This window comes from Cebus imitator, unplaced genomic scaffold, assembly GCF_001604975.1.
Source record: "Cebus imitator isolate Cc_AM_T3 unplaced genomic scaffold, Cebus_imitator-1.0 Scaffold1158, whole genome shotgun sequence".
NCBI lineage: Eukaryota > Metazoa > Chordata > Mammalia > Primates > Cebidae > Cebus > Cebus imitator.
The window spans coordinates 13,687-29,054 of record NW_016108473.1 but is presented as its reverse complement, the minus strand read 5'-3'; the positions used below and the strand labels follow the sequence as shown (position 1 = coordinate 29,054).

Genomic DNA, 15,368 nt, shown 5'->3' with positions numbered 1-15,368 from the left:
GCTTTTATTGTTTTGAGATATGTTCCATCGATACCTAGTTTATTCAGAGTTTTAGCATAAAGGCTATTGAATTTTGTCAAAGGCCTTCTCTGCATCTATTGAGATAATCATGTGGTTTTTGTCTTTGTTTCTGTTTATGTGGTGAATTACTTTTATACATTTACATTTGTTAAACCAGACTTGCATCCCCAAGATGAAGCCTACTTGATCATGGTGGATAAGCTTTTTGATATGCTGTTGGATTCAGTTTGCCAGTATTTCATTGAAGATTTTTGCATCAATGTTCATCATGGTTATTGGCCTGTAGTTTTCTTTTTTTGTTGTGGCTCTGCCACATTTTGGTATCAGGATGATGTTGGTCTCATAGAAAGAGTTAGGGAGGATTCCCTCTTTTTGTATTTTTTGGAATAGTTTCAATGGGAATGGTACCAGCTCCTCTTTGTACGTCTGGTAGAATTCAGCTGTGGACCCGTCTGTACCTGGACTTTTTTCTGTCAGTAGGCTATTAATTGCTGCCTGGACTTCAGACCTTGTTATTGATCTATTCAGGGTTTCAACTTCTTGGCTTAGTCTTGTGAGTGTGCAAGTGTCTGGGAATTTATCCATTTCTTCCAGATTTACTGGATTATGTGCATAGAGCTCTTTGTAGTAATCTCTGATGGAAGTTTGTATTTCTGAGAAATCAATGGTGATTTCCTCTTTATCATTATTTTATTGCATCTATTTGATTTTTCTCTCTTTTCTTTTTTATTTGTCTAGCTACTGGTCTGCCTATTTTGTTGATCTTTTCAAAAAACCAGCTCCTGGATTTATGGAATTTTTGAAGTGATTTTTGTGTCTCTATCTCCTTCAGTTCTGCTCTGATCTTAGTTATTTCTTGTCTTCTGCTTGCGTTTGAGTTTTTTTTATCTTGCTCCTCTAGCTCTCTCAATTTTGACAATAGAGTGTTCATTTTAGAACTTTCCTTGTGTCTCATCTGGGCATTTATTTGCTGTAAATTTCCCTCTAGACACTGCTTTAGATGTGTCCCATAGGATTTGGTACATTATGTCTTTATTCTCATTGGTTTCAAAGAACATTTTTATTTCTGCCTTCATTTTCTTGTTTATCCATTCATCATTCAGGAGCACGTTGTTCGGTTTCCATGTGATTGTGTGGTTTTGTGTGTTTTTCTTAATCCTGAATTCTAATTTGATTGTGCTGTGGTCTGAGAGGCTGTTACAATTTTCATTCTTTTGCATTTGCTGAGGAGTGATTTAGTTCCAATTATGTGGTCAATTTTAGAGTAAGTGCAATGTGGTGCTAAGAAGAATGTGTATTCTGTGGATTTGGGGTGGAGTGTCCTGTAAATGTCTATTAGGTCTGCTTGGTCGAAATCTGCTTTCAAGTTCTGGATATCTTTGTTGACTTTCTGTCTTGTTGATCTGTCCAATATTGTCAGTGGATTGTTAATGTCTCCCACTATTATTCTGTGGAAATCTAAGTCTCTTTGTAGGTCTTTAAGAACTTGCTTTATGTATCTGAATGCTCCTGCAGTGGGCACATAAATATTTAGGATAGTTAGCTCTTCTTGTTGCATTGATCCTTTTACCATTATATAATGCCCTTCTTTGTCTCTTTTGATCTTAGTTGGTTTAAAGTCCATTTTATTAGATACTAGGATTGCTACCCCTGCTTTTTTTTTTTTTTTTGTCTCCATTTGCTTGCTAAATCTTCTTCCATCCCTTTATTTTGAGTATATGTGAGTGTTTGCATGTGTGATGGGTCTCCTGAATACAGTACACCAATGGGTCTTGACTTTTTATCCAGTTTGCCAGTCTGTGTCTTTTGATTGGGGCATTTAGGCCATTTACATTCAATGTTGATATTGTTATGTTTGAATTTGATCCTGCCATTTTGTTACTGGCTGGTTGTTTTGCCCTTTAATTGATGTGGCTCCTTCATTGCATCATTATTCTTTACCATTTGGTATGTTTTTTCAGTAGCTAGTACTGGTTGTTCCTTTCTCTGTTAAGGACTTCCTTCAGTAGCTCCTGTAAGGCAGGTCTTGCAGTGACGAAATCTCTCAGCAATTGTTTTTCAGTAAAGAATTTTATTTCTCCTTCACTTATGAAGCTTAGTTTGGCTGGATATAAAATTCTGGGTTGAAAAGAAATTTCTTTTCTTTACAAATGTTGAATATTGGCCCCCACTCCCTTCTAGCTTACAGTGTTTCTGCCAAGAGATCCGCTGTGAGTCTGATGATCTTTCCTTTGTGGGTGACTTGACCTTTTTCTCTGGCTGACTTAGGAATTTTTCCTTCATTTCAACCCTGGTGAATCTGACAACTATGTGCCTTGGGATTGCTCTTCTTGAGGAATATCTTTGTGGTGTTGTCTGTATTTCCTGGATTTGAATATTGGCCTCCCTTGTTAGCTTTGGAAAGTTCTCTTGGATAATATCTTGAAGAGTGTTTTCCAACTTGGATTGATTCTCCCCATCACATTCAGGTATGCCAATCAAGGGTAGATTAGGTTTTTTCACAGAATCCCATAGTTCTTGGAAGCTTTGTTCATTTTTCTTTTTACTCTTTTTTCTCTAATCTTGCCTTCTCATTTTATTTCATTGATTTGATCTTCTATCGCTGACATCCTTTCTTCTGCTTGATCGATTCGGCTGCAGAAACTTGTGTATGCCTCATGAAGTTCTTTTGCTGTGTTTTTTAGCTTTATCAAGTTGCTTATGTCTCCCTTAAGCTGGTTATTCTAGTTAGCATTGCGTTTAACCTGTTTTCAAGGTTAAACCCTAGTTTATTTGCATTGGGTTAGAACATGGTCTTTTAACTCAGAGAAGTTTGTTATTATCCACCTTCTGAAGCCTGCTTCTGTCAATTCATCAGATTCATTCTCTGTCTTTTTTTGTTCCCTTGATGGCAAGGAGTTGTGATCCCTTGGAGGAGAAGAAGTGTTCTGTTCTTTGATGGCTTCCTCCTTTTTGCACTGTTTTTTCCCCATCTTCTTGGATTTATCTCCCCTTAATCTTTGAAGTTGGTTATCACAGGAGGAGTGTGTAAGGGGACATTTTTTTTTCTGTTGAGGTTGGAGCTGTATCTTTTTTTGCCTGTAGAGGTCATTGCTGGGCTCTCTCAGGTTCAGTCAGGTTGTTGGGTGGATAGTCCTTTCCTGGAGTTTGTTTGCAGGTGAGATCGGCCCCGCCTTCCCAATGGTGTCTGTCCTTCCCTAGCTGGATCTTCCTGATTGGGGTCAAGCTGGTGTATTTGCTGCCAAGCTCTCTAGTGAGGGCTTCAGTTTGAGTTCTGTGGAAGTGGGGCTTGCCAGGCCTTATGGTCTATTCCCCTGCTTTCATCTCTCCCTCCCTCTGTGGGATGGTCCCTCCCACTGACATTAGTCAAAACTCCTGCCTAGATCCCTGGGACAAGTTTCGTGCCCTGCGGTAGCCTCTGCTCAGATTTGCATCTCCAAGCCAGCTGCACATTTCACATGGGGGTGTGCACCCCCCATGTCTTGATTTGCCCCCCTGGACAGCTCTTTCCCTGCGGCTCTTTCCCTGGGCCTAATTTCAGTTCCCTATCAGTCCCACAGAAACAAAACTGTCACCTCGTTTGGAACCCTGAAGTCCTCTAGCCTTCTGCATCTCATTCGCTGGGATCTGCATTCTGGTGCTGGCTTCTCTCAGCCATCTTGGTGCGCCCCTCCAACAAGACTTTATCTTTAGTCTTTAGTTTTAGAGATCATCTGCATTTTTAATGTAATAAACTTAAAAGATATTCACTCATTTTGCCAGATTTATTTATTCTTTAGCAATTAAGTATTAAGCTTTGCATGGAGAGAAAGAAACAGCAGCATAAACCTATATACTATTCACCTGCTAGCCCTGCAGCATGATTTTAATAAAGTGTTACTGATGTTTGAGAATTTCTATGATGTCAGCAGAGAGACATCAACAAAGAGTGATTATCAAGTAGCTAGCCTTATAAGTCAAGAGTTATGATCTTTGATCCACTGCTCAATCCATTTCAAGATCTGATCTATATTATTTTCTAGCTCTTCTGGTTTATTGCTGGGCAACTAATGCATGATTTTTTCCTTGTAGGATTCTGTGGCTTCTTCATAAAGAACTTGAAAAATCTCACAATGAATATTGTCTGTTAGTTTCTTCTCATTATGACCCCTTGTTTAAAGTCTTTCATACAATACATTGATACTTGTTCTCAGCACAAAAACTATGTGAAACCAGCGTTCAGGGAAGAAATCACAACCATTGTAATCTACAGTAACTTATCTAACCTATCAACTACTCTGTCTTCATCTAAAATGGGACAATCATACTCATCATAACCATCACATAATTGTTCTTCTCGAGCTAAATAACCCACATTAATTGTTTCAGTCCTGATTTTGATGCAAGTTCTTTGCCTAGTGTGGTTTTTCCAACCCCTGGTGTACCGGTGAGCAGGATGTTCAAAAACAACCTGGTCCTTGCCGTGATTGCTCTGATCCCCTTGCTCAGGCACCCTTTATACTATGGGGAGGAGCTGGAAGGAGCAGGTAACAGCAGAGTCCACAGACCCACGGGGAGGCCCACCGTAATGCCCCCCACCTGCCTGGGCAGCCCAACCATGGCCCACTGGTTACCTAGCTTTCCATGACATGTTTCCATCACAAAGGTATCTCATTGTTTTTATTTTTCCCTATGTAACACTTGTTTTGGGAATCCAGCTTGTATATATAACAAATGTCAGGTTTCAACTTTTATCAACTTGATCAAATTTTAAGAAGTTTAAATTACAAGAATGATATGAATTGTCACTCTCCTCGTGAGAGATGAGCCTTTAGCTGTTTTTTAATATAAAACTGTATTATCAGGAGGTAGAAGAATATCTGGCACATAGAAGGCAGAATGAATGAATGAATCAATGAATCAATGAAGATTTTAGAAGTTATGGTGAAAGTTTAACTTCAATCCAAAAGAAATAGACTCTAAATTTACAAATGAATATATAGAAATTGTTAATAGAAATTTTAAGTACAAATTCTGTCCTTATCTCCAAGCAAATATTTTATGTAATAATTCTACTTATTATCCTACATTAAGTGGAAAGATATAGTACTTATTGGAAACAAATTTCCCCTTTTCAGCCCAAATATTTTCTGCTTCACAAACATGCTGGAAGCCTAATATCAGGAAATGTGTAAGTAGAAACAGTCCTATGTATGTATCCTTATATAGATATATATAGGATAGCTTTCCTATGAATATATCCCTATAGAGATATATATATTTAGCCTTTATAAGATTAAAATATAAATATTAATAACACATTTTCATATTGCAAAAGTGTAATATCTAGAAATGTTACCAAATTTGAAAAGTTGGATATGAAAACTTCTATCCTAAGACATCAAATCAGGACAAAGCCACAGATTCATTAATATTTTCTGCTCAGGACTTATTATAGTCACTGTATTATTTACCGACTGAAAGGTGCTTCACCCTCCTAAGTATAGGAATGCTTAAGTGGAATTACTCACTAATCATTATGAACATCTATTTAAGTTCATGACAGTTATCTTGTAGTTAATGGACTGATTATGAAACTGTAGTCATTACCAAAGATGTTTAAAGCCCTATAGTTGACATCCTAGTAGAAGACAATGAATTTCATGTTTTTATGTGATGAGGTTTAAATGTCAAGACTTGTTTCCAAATGTACATTTCAAACTACTCTCTAGTCTCTTTTAGTAAATTACACACTAAATTCTTAGGAACAAGTTGTTGGAAGTAAGTACCAAAGCTCTTCATAAAACCAGATCAGAGATGAAATTAAGCTTTTATCCATTAGGAGGTAAAACCAAATTGGTGGCAACTCTGTGGCCAAATCTATTTTAAAATGTGTTTTAGTTACATTGGTTAGCCCTATTTAAAAGATTTAAAACCACATCATTCCAACTAACGATGGAAAACAGGGATAGTTAATTATAATTTACTTTATACACCACAGAAGTAATTTATAAATTAAGTGGTTTAAAATTACTTCTCTTATTCATATTATGTTTTTTTTTTATGTTGGCTTTCCCTCACTAATCTAGGAAGGTGTTGACTTCAAGAAGTATTTATAATTTGTAACAGACAACCTGGTGTCATGAAAAAATCATGGTTTTGGAGTGAGGCAAAAGTGAAAGCCAGGATGATTAACCTGATTCTCAGATCCTATTCATAGTATAAAACCCACCTCACAAAACTATTATAATCTAAGTGAGGTAACACAAGTGTTAGCTTAATTGGATTCCTTTGCTGACTCCTTCCCTAATATGCCTTCTCTGAATGTCTAAGTTTTACAAGGTTTAGACATTTCTCCCTTCTAGTCCCTCATGCACTCTTAGTTTAAATGACATCATGATCACACAGCTTTAAATCTAGTTGCAGAGGACCCCCAAATGTATGCCTCTGGATCACAACAGTTTAAATCTGTATATTCAACTTGTTGACACTTCCACTTGAATATTTCATATCTAAAACTAAATCATTGGTCAACATCCTTACCCCATTCTGTTCATAAATGTTTTTCTATGGCTGTTTGTGGCAGTAACACCTATCTATCTATAAGTCAGATACATGAGAATCGCTGTGACCTTTCAATCCAACCTATTCATAAAATCTATAATAAAGTCCTGTTATTTATACCTTTAAAACAGATTTGCAACCACACCACAGATGGTCCCCAACATACAATGGTTTGGCTTAATATTTTTCTATATAAGATAAAGCAAAAACAATACACACTCATCAGAAGTCGTACTTCAAGTGCTTATACAACCATTCTGTTTTTCGATTTCAGTTCAGTATTCAATAAATTACATGAGATACTCAACACTTTAATATAAAATAGGCTTCATATTCAATGATTTTGCTAATGTAAACTAATATAAGTATATGAACACATTTAAGGTAGGCTAGGGTAAGTTATGATGTTTGGCAGTTTAGATGCATTAAATGTATTTTTGAATTAGAATATTTTCAACTTATACTGAGTTTATGGGATATAATCCCATGATAAGTTGAGAAGCATCTGTAATCAAAGCCACCATATAAATGACTAAATAACTTTGTATCTCCCCACTCCAATTGTACTCTTGCCTCTCTGCAACATGTGCCATTTTCAAAGCAAAATCCGTCTCATAAAAATATTATAATCTCCCTGTTCCAAAAGCACCCACTTCAAAGATTCTCCATTTTTCCTAAATAAAAGATTCTATAATATGAACTAAAGGCATAGCATGATTGTTCAGCTGCCAAAAATTCTAACGGATACCCAAATCCTCTTTGACATTTCTACTCTCCATCCTGAGAGACTGAACTGAATGGGTTAATCAATGGGGTCTCATGCCCTTTCCTTTTGTGTTTAGGGAATAGATGATCAGCCTCATTGGGAGATGAGAGGGCAGGAGGTAAAACAGGGTTAGGAATCTATTTTCCTGGTTCCCTTTCTTTGAGTTTGCTCTAGCTGTCTGTGTCCCTCAATTGAAGGGACTCATAAGGCTCTCATAATGAAGGCTGCCCTCTATGACCCTCTCCTTCTCAGTTCCAACAACCTGTTTCTCCTTCAGGCCCTGGGGTAGTACATACTAGCTCTTCTAACTCTTGCCCCAAGTTTCTACACCATCCCCTAAGTAATGCCTGTAACCAGCCTATAATTTTATAATTGATTTCTTTATAAATGAATCCCCATGAAGTATTTTAAGTTTTGGTTTGTAATCTGTTTCCTGTTTGAATCCAAGTGAAGAACAAAATAAGGGCACCCTTTCTATCAGCTCCAGAAATCCTGGCCTTCTCATATTCTATTTCTTCTGCTAGAAACTCTTCTCTCATGACCCAGCTTGCTCCTTCTCATTATTATTCAAGTCTTAAATACGAGTTCCTCAAAAAAGGCCTACCCATAAAATCCAAAGAAAGGCCTATCTGTAACCATACCTCATTCTTTTTGTTCTTAGTACTTACAATTTTGTAATTGCATGTACAAATTAGATTTCTGTTTCTCTCACTTAATTCTAGGCTTATGAAGCCATTTCTGTTTCTTTTTTTAACTGAAAAACAGAGCATTTTACACTGTAGGTGCTTGCTCAATGTTTATTAAGACAAAAGATCAATCCAATAAGAGTCCTTTCCTTCACCACTGATTATTTCAAAGTATTTACCAGCTATGTACCTTTTAAAGACAGTATAGTTAAAGGTATAGTCTCTGGAGTGTAACCCTAGGGTTTTGAATCCTAGTTTTGACATACACCAATTTGTGACCTAAATCAAGTTACTCACTCTATGCCTCAGTTTTCTCCTCTATTTATATAAGAGGTGGTAATGATAGAACCTATCACATTGTACTTGATGTGTGACTTGAACAAGTTAACATCTGTATAGTGCTTAGATTTATGGGCCTGGAATAAGTGCTATGTAAGTATTATCATTATTATTATCATGTGGCATGAATAGTACAGAAGACAATGAAGACAGAATCAAAACTAAATGTAAGAAGAGTTCCCAGGGGAGATAATACAGGTGAAAATAAAAATAATTTCACTATCACTAGGGAACCACTAAACCAGCAACCTACTGTTTCTTGTAATACATAAAAATAAAAGTTATGCAAAACCTTCAAAAGTAGTCCAATGTACTAATAAAATACTAATGATTCATTATATGGGGCGTGTAAAACCTGTGAACCATCACAAGCTACACAAGACCATATTTATGAAGTGGAAACTCTGACTACAGTATGACCAAATAGTAAAATCAACAAGAATTTTAAATGTCAAGGCATAGAACAGAAATTTTTAAAATTTTATACTTTGTATATGCCTCTTTCTAGTTCAGATATGGAAATAACTATGAACTGTATACATAGAAATTAATTATGTAATACAGAAATTGTAAATTGTATCACCTATATGTAACCATATATATTATTACAATGGTTTAAAATTTTTTTCCTTTTTTTTTTTGAGATGGAGTCTCCTCTGTTGCCCAGGCTGAAGTGCAGTGGCATGATTCTGGCTCACTGCAACCACTGCCTCCCGGGTTCAAGCGATTCTACTGCCTCAAGCCTCCTGAGCATCTGGGATTAGAGGCACCTGCCCCCATGCCTGGCTAATTTTTGTAGTTTTTAGTAGAGATGGGGTCTCACTATGTTGGCCAGGCTAGTCTCAAACTCCTGATCTCAGGTGATCCACCTGCCTTGGCCTCCCAAAGTGTTGAGATTACAGATGTGAGCACTGCACCCTGCCTAAAATGTTTTCTAAATGATATCTTCATATCATTCTATAGCTATAATCTATTATAATTGTCCTATGAACTATATCATTTTTTTCTTTTTCTTTTGTTTTTTTTTTTGAGATTGGAGTTTTTTTCTTGTTGCCAAGGCTGCAGTGCAATGGCATGATCTCGACTCACCGCAACCTCCATCTCCTGGGTTCAAGTGATTCTGCTGCCTCAGCCTCCCAAGTAGCTGGGATTACCAGTATAAGCCACGATGCCCAGTTAATTTTGTATTTTTTAGTAGAGATGGGGTTTCTCCATGTTGGTAGGCTGGTCTTGAACTCACGACCTCAGGTGATCTGCCTGCCTCGGTCTCCCAAAGTGCAGGGATTATAGGCAAGAGCCACCACACCCAGCCTTGAATTATATCATTTTATATCTATAGTATATAAATTATTTTTAAAAATACACCACAGAAAATAATGTGTGATTAATTCCATCTAAAATAAAGACCAAAGGCAATGTACTAATCAAACTGATCCTTTCTTTCTTTCTTTTTTTTTTTTTTTTTTAAGAAGGAGTCATGCTTTGTAGACCAGGCTGGAATGCAGTGGTACAATCTTGACTCATGGCAACCTCTGCCTCCTGGGTCCCAGTTCAAGCAATTCTCCTGCCTCAGCCTCCCTAGTAGCTGAGATTCCAGGCGCCCACCACCATGCCCAGCTAACTTTTGTATTTTTAGTAGAGATGGGGTTTCACCATGTTGGTCAAGCTGATCTTGAACTCCTGACCTTGTGACCCACCCACTTCAGCCTCCCAAAGTGCTGGGATTACGGGAGTGAGCCACTGTGCCCAGCCTCAAATTGATCTTTAGTCATTGTAAATAATTATAAATTTTATTAGAAAATAGTAATTTTAATCTATCATTCATTCAAAAGTTTAATCTCACCAAATTCAAGACTTTGAGAATCCATAACCTAAAAAGCCCCAATTTCCTGATGAATTCCCAAAATCATTTATTTCTCTCCTCTGAAATTTCAGATCAGTTATCTGCAAAATCTCAACTTTTCCTTTGTAAATGTTCTTCTCCATGAGCTCTAGTTGAAATCTGGCTACCCCTTGAAGTCACCGCATCTTCCACAGCTCTCTCAAATGGCAGCTGTTTTCTCTCTTATCCTCTATGTTCCTGACATGTGTAGGTAGCATAGGTATCTTTCACACCTTTTTGTTTTTCAGATTATTCTCCCTCCCACCTCTGTAATCCACCCCCAGTTTTGAAGCTTGAATCATCAGATCACACCAACCGCTTCTCATAGTTGTAGTTTTCCACCATGTCCCTTATGCCTTCACAATTTTTTAAAATTTTGTTTCCTGGTTGGGCATGGTGGTGGCTCACACCTGTAATCTCAGCACTTTGGGAGGCCAAGGCGGGCAGATTATGCGGTCAGGAGTTCAAGACCAGCCTGTCCAACATGGCAAAACCCTGTCTCTACTATAAATACAAAAAAAAATTAGCTGGGCTTTGTAGCATGTGCCTGTAATCCCAGCTACTCAGGAGGCTGAGGCAGGAGAATTGCTTGAACCTGGGAGGTCAACGTTGCAGCCAGGCGAGATCTTGCCACTAAACTCCAGCCTCAGTGACAAAGTAAGACCCCCATCTTATTTGTTTCCTGATTTTCTCAAATTATCTCACATACCTCTCCAATTCCTAAACCAAGTCTCCTGGAGTTATGAACTCTTCATCTACCCAATTTCAGCCATTATTTTCCATGGTCATACATTCTACATTCATCTTTCAACAAAGATTTCTACAATGATTCATTGTGCACCATATCTGAATCAATCAAGCTCTGAGATTGCTGCCATAACGTAATCTGCATTCTAGTCGAGAGAAAAGGACAAAATACAATGAAATCAGTAAAATTTGGATTTTGTTTTCATAATAACTGCAACTCATGCAAATACTGCAATTTCAGGCATTCCAATAGTCACATGCTCATTATCGGAAGATTCAGATTGCAACAACTTGTCTACCTTGAAAAGACCTACAATTCAATGATGGAATCAGTTGTTTTAGTGGTTCTTACCCACTGCCTGTCTTACTTTCCTTTTTGCACAGCATAAATTCCATGGTATATCATCATACCACTTTATTCACACATCCTCAATTTCTTTAACCTAACAATCCTGTTAAAACACAGCACTATTTATACTCTATGTTTGCACCTATGCAACTGAACTTGATGGAAGAAAAACATAAAACCATGCTAAGTAGACTTCCCTTACATTCATGCCCTTTAATCTCAAGTGAGTATTTGGTTTTGCTGGGAAAGTTGACTTCATGCCCCTAGTCCACACATTCTGCCACTCTCCCCTGCCAGTTACGCACAAGCTGTTCTGCTAGTGAAACTTCTAAAATAATTCTATAACTTCAACATTTGTTAAGATGAAATCTAAGAATTTTACCATAAATCCAATAATTGTAAATGATTTAATTCCTGATAAATATGTGCTATTTGTCCAGAAGAAGATATGTTTCACTTATACAAATTATTTTTGTCACCATTAAGCTTTAAGTATGAATTTTTCATACTGTGACTTATCACAATTATTAGCAGTTTGCAATTAATCAAAATAAATAAACATATTCCAAATTTAGATTAGTAATTATCAAGTACAATGGTATCATTTTATTGGAATACATCACAGTATAAGATACAAACACATTTTCAGTTTTTAATTTTCTGATTTTATTTTTCTGATTCACATTTGAATTATTGCTAAGATAACCTAGGTTCAGTGCTATTTCTATGCCTCATTATCTTTCTTATAGACAGAAGAATAAGTAAGTAGATAAGAATGGAAGGAGACTTGTTACAGACATGTCTGTCAGTTTGTTGAAGTACTAAGAATGCCAAAAATCACATAATGATAAATCATCAAATGTAATACCTAGTTATCTAACACATGTTATATTGATTAAGCACTTCTTCAGTTTTCATAAAATCAAAGAAATTGTAAGCCATTTGATTTTCAAAAGGACTTGTTCTGATATATTAGTCATTCACTTTCATAATTAAAAAAAAAAAAATCTTCAAATTGTGTTTTCCATTGTTGTTTGGAGTTCAAGAAATTTTACCAACCAGAGAGAAGGCACCATAGGAGAACCCATGAAATGAGAGGTGGGAAAGAAAAGCCTATATTACCTCTCCATTCTCAGGCAGATAATTTTAGGGACAACATCATGAAGAACAGGATTTTGAAAGTGAACTTTAAAAAATGATGTGTGACCACATCTATGAAAAAATATGTATGTTGCCCAGTTTGCCGACTTTGTCCTAGACCACTGGGTATTCATTTTTCTCTCTTCTCAAACCTCCAATACCCCTTATCTTATCCTCACTCTCAGCTGATGACTTTGCTTTCTATTTCACAGAAAAGAGAACAAACAAAACTTTCTCAAACCCCCCACCCCTATTAATACCTACAAGGATATGTTATCATATATTTTCTTACTTCTTTGTCTGCGTTCTTGGTGGTGAAGCCATTCCCTCTAAAGGTTAACTAGATTCCCTCTCCTTGCACCTATTTGAGAAATTTCTCTTTCATCAATTATTTTTCTTTGTCTTCCATACCACCATTTTGTTCTCCTTATATGTTATTATTTGAAGAGCATACTCTGGTTTCTCCTCAGATCATATAAATCTTTCCCCTTTGGTTACCTGCAGAGCATTCAAACAGGAGCTCTAAATCTCTTATCATTAGAAAAATTCCTGGACCCGAATTCTCTCTCAAGCTACTGCCTCATTTATCCATTCCACTTTACAACAAAACTGGTTCGGAGTTTCCTATATGCACGAACTCAAATTTGTTTAGTCTATTGTCTCTGAACTCAAATAGCACTTCAATCTTCATGAACATAAAGCTGTGTTGAAGTCATCAAGGATTTCTATCTTTATCTCACTCTATCTCTCAGCAACATTTGAGATGGTTGATTATGATTCCCTCATGCTTGAAAAATGTCTTTCTTGATTTTTCTTCCATCTTATTGGCAACTGCTTTGCAATCTCTTTGCTGGGTTTTCCTCATCTCCCTAATCTTTTCATATTAGAAGGAGGCAGGATGTGGGTATTGAACCACAATAGCTCACAGACTCCTTCCCCTGCATCAACTTCCCTTGTCCATGTGGTCATTGGTTGTCTGGGCCAGCACCCTGCTACTGTGACACATAGTGAACTCTTGCTATGCACCATGAAGGCCCAGAGTCTTTTTCTGCTACTGGGTCTCTCCTCTGCTCCAAGACCTCTCTGGAGACATCACTATGACTTCGATTATAACAGTGAGCAGGTGTTTAAGGGTGCTCACGGCAGAAGCACAGCTCAAGCGCTTCATCTTCTATATTTCCCCAAATCTTCTCCTCCTAATTGTTACAATGGGAATGTTCTAAAGGGTGAAAAAAAGATAACATTTGATGGCAACAGGGAAAGTGTCATGGAAAAGATGGAAGAGATGACATTGAAGTCCAGAACTTGCCTAGTTATAACTTCTCATTTCTTTGTCTCATATGTGATTAAGTCAGTTGAAATATGTGTTCCAAGTTTTTTTAAGATACATAAAAAAATTAATATTTTAATTCTCATTTGTGTTTGTAATGGAACTTGAAAGACAATGCCAAGTATTATATATCAAAAAGCTCACTAAGGAATTCACTTTAGAATACAAAAAATACTTTCACAATTTTGGCTATTTAGAAACGATTTAATACCTTCATTGATCTCAGTCTCATTTCAGGGAAGTTTAAGAAGTAATAAATACCTAAAAGAACAGAGTAAGCATAAAGTTTTAAAATGCATGACATTATTGGTAATGGAATATTTTTCTACATATTCTAGGATATATTTATTCCATTTCATTTATTTTGCCTGCATTTGTCCTTTAAGAACTCCTTCAAAATCATATCTTATGTTCCATGAATGTGAATGAGCACAGCTAAGGAGAAATTTTAAAATTCTAGCACACTGTGAGATTAATAAACCATGAAAATTTGACATTATTATAGATATAGGGCATTAATTGCCTTTAGACACAGATTTAATCTCTATGTCCCACACAAATTTAGTTATGATTTTGGAGATTGCAAAACAATTGGTAAAATTGTTTCTGTATTCAATTAAGATGTTAATATTCATAACCTTAATATTTAGTTCTATAAAGCACATGATGCCTTTTTCATTTTGTAAAAGAATAAAGTTTAGGACAGCCAGATCCAAGATGGCCGTTTAGGAACAGCTCAGGATTGCAGCTCCCAGTGAAAGCTCTGTGGGTGAGTGGATGCCACATTTCCAGACGGATTTTTATTGTCCACAGATCAGGAGATTCCCAGGCGGAGGAGCCCCATGGGTCACCAGCGCAACTGCTTTGGCCGGCGCAGCTGTTTCGGTTGCCACAGCTGTTTTGGCCCACACAGCTGCTTTGCGGCACCCCGGCACGGCAGTTCTCCATACAAAATACACTGGTCCAGGTGCCCTTTAAGCTGGAGATTGGAGCCCTGGGAAGGTGCCGTTGCCCATTCATCTGACTAAAAAGAGGTCTGAAACAGGGGGGCAGGCCAGAAGATTCCCAGGCAAAAACAAACAAATTTTAAAAAGCCCCACGAATCTCAGCACTGCTGTTTCAGCCAGCACAGTGAGTCATCACAGGGGAAATCACATAGACCCTGGCGCCTTTTCAACAGGCGACTGGAACATCTGGGAGAGAGTCAACCGTTAAACTTAAAAACAAAAGGCTCTGAGGCAGGGAGCCAGGTGATCAGGCTCGGCTGGTCCCATCCCCACAAAAGAACAGCAATCAGAAACTCTTTGAATTGAGAGTTTCACAGCAAGCACAGCTGAACCCGGGATGGTCCAGCTCTGTGGGGGAGGGGCGTTTGCCATTGCCGAGGCAGCCAGCCATTGCCGAGGCAACCCACCATTACCAAGGCAACCTGCCATTACAGTGAGAGTCCGCCATTATGGAGGCAGGCCACCAATGCTGAGACAGTTCTAACTACACCCATATAAACAGGACTGCAGGGAAGTTCACACAACAGCTGGGCAGACCCACAGCAGCTCAGCAAAGCC

General features: G+C 37.5%; 1 pseudogene; it reads right to left on the bottom strand.

The window, feature by feature from the left end:
• Positions 1-3,977: 3,977 nt before the first annotated feature.
• On the bottom strand, positions 3,978-14,823 carry LOC108298871 (annotated as a pseudogene).
• Between the last annotated feature and the right edge of the window lie 545 nt (positions 14,824-15,368).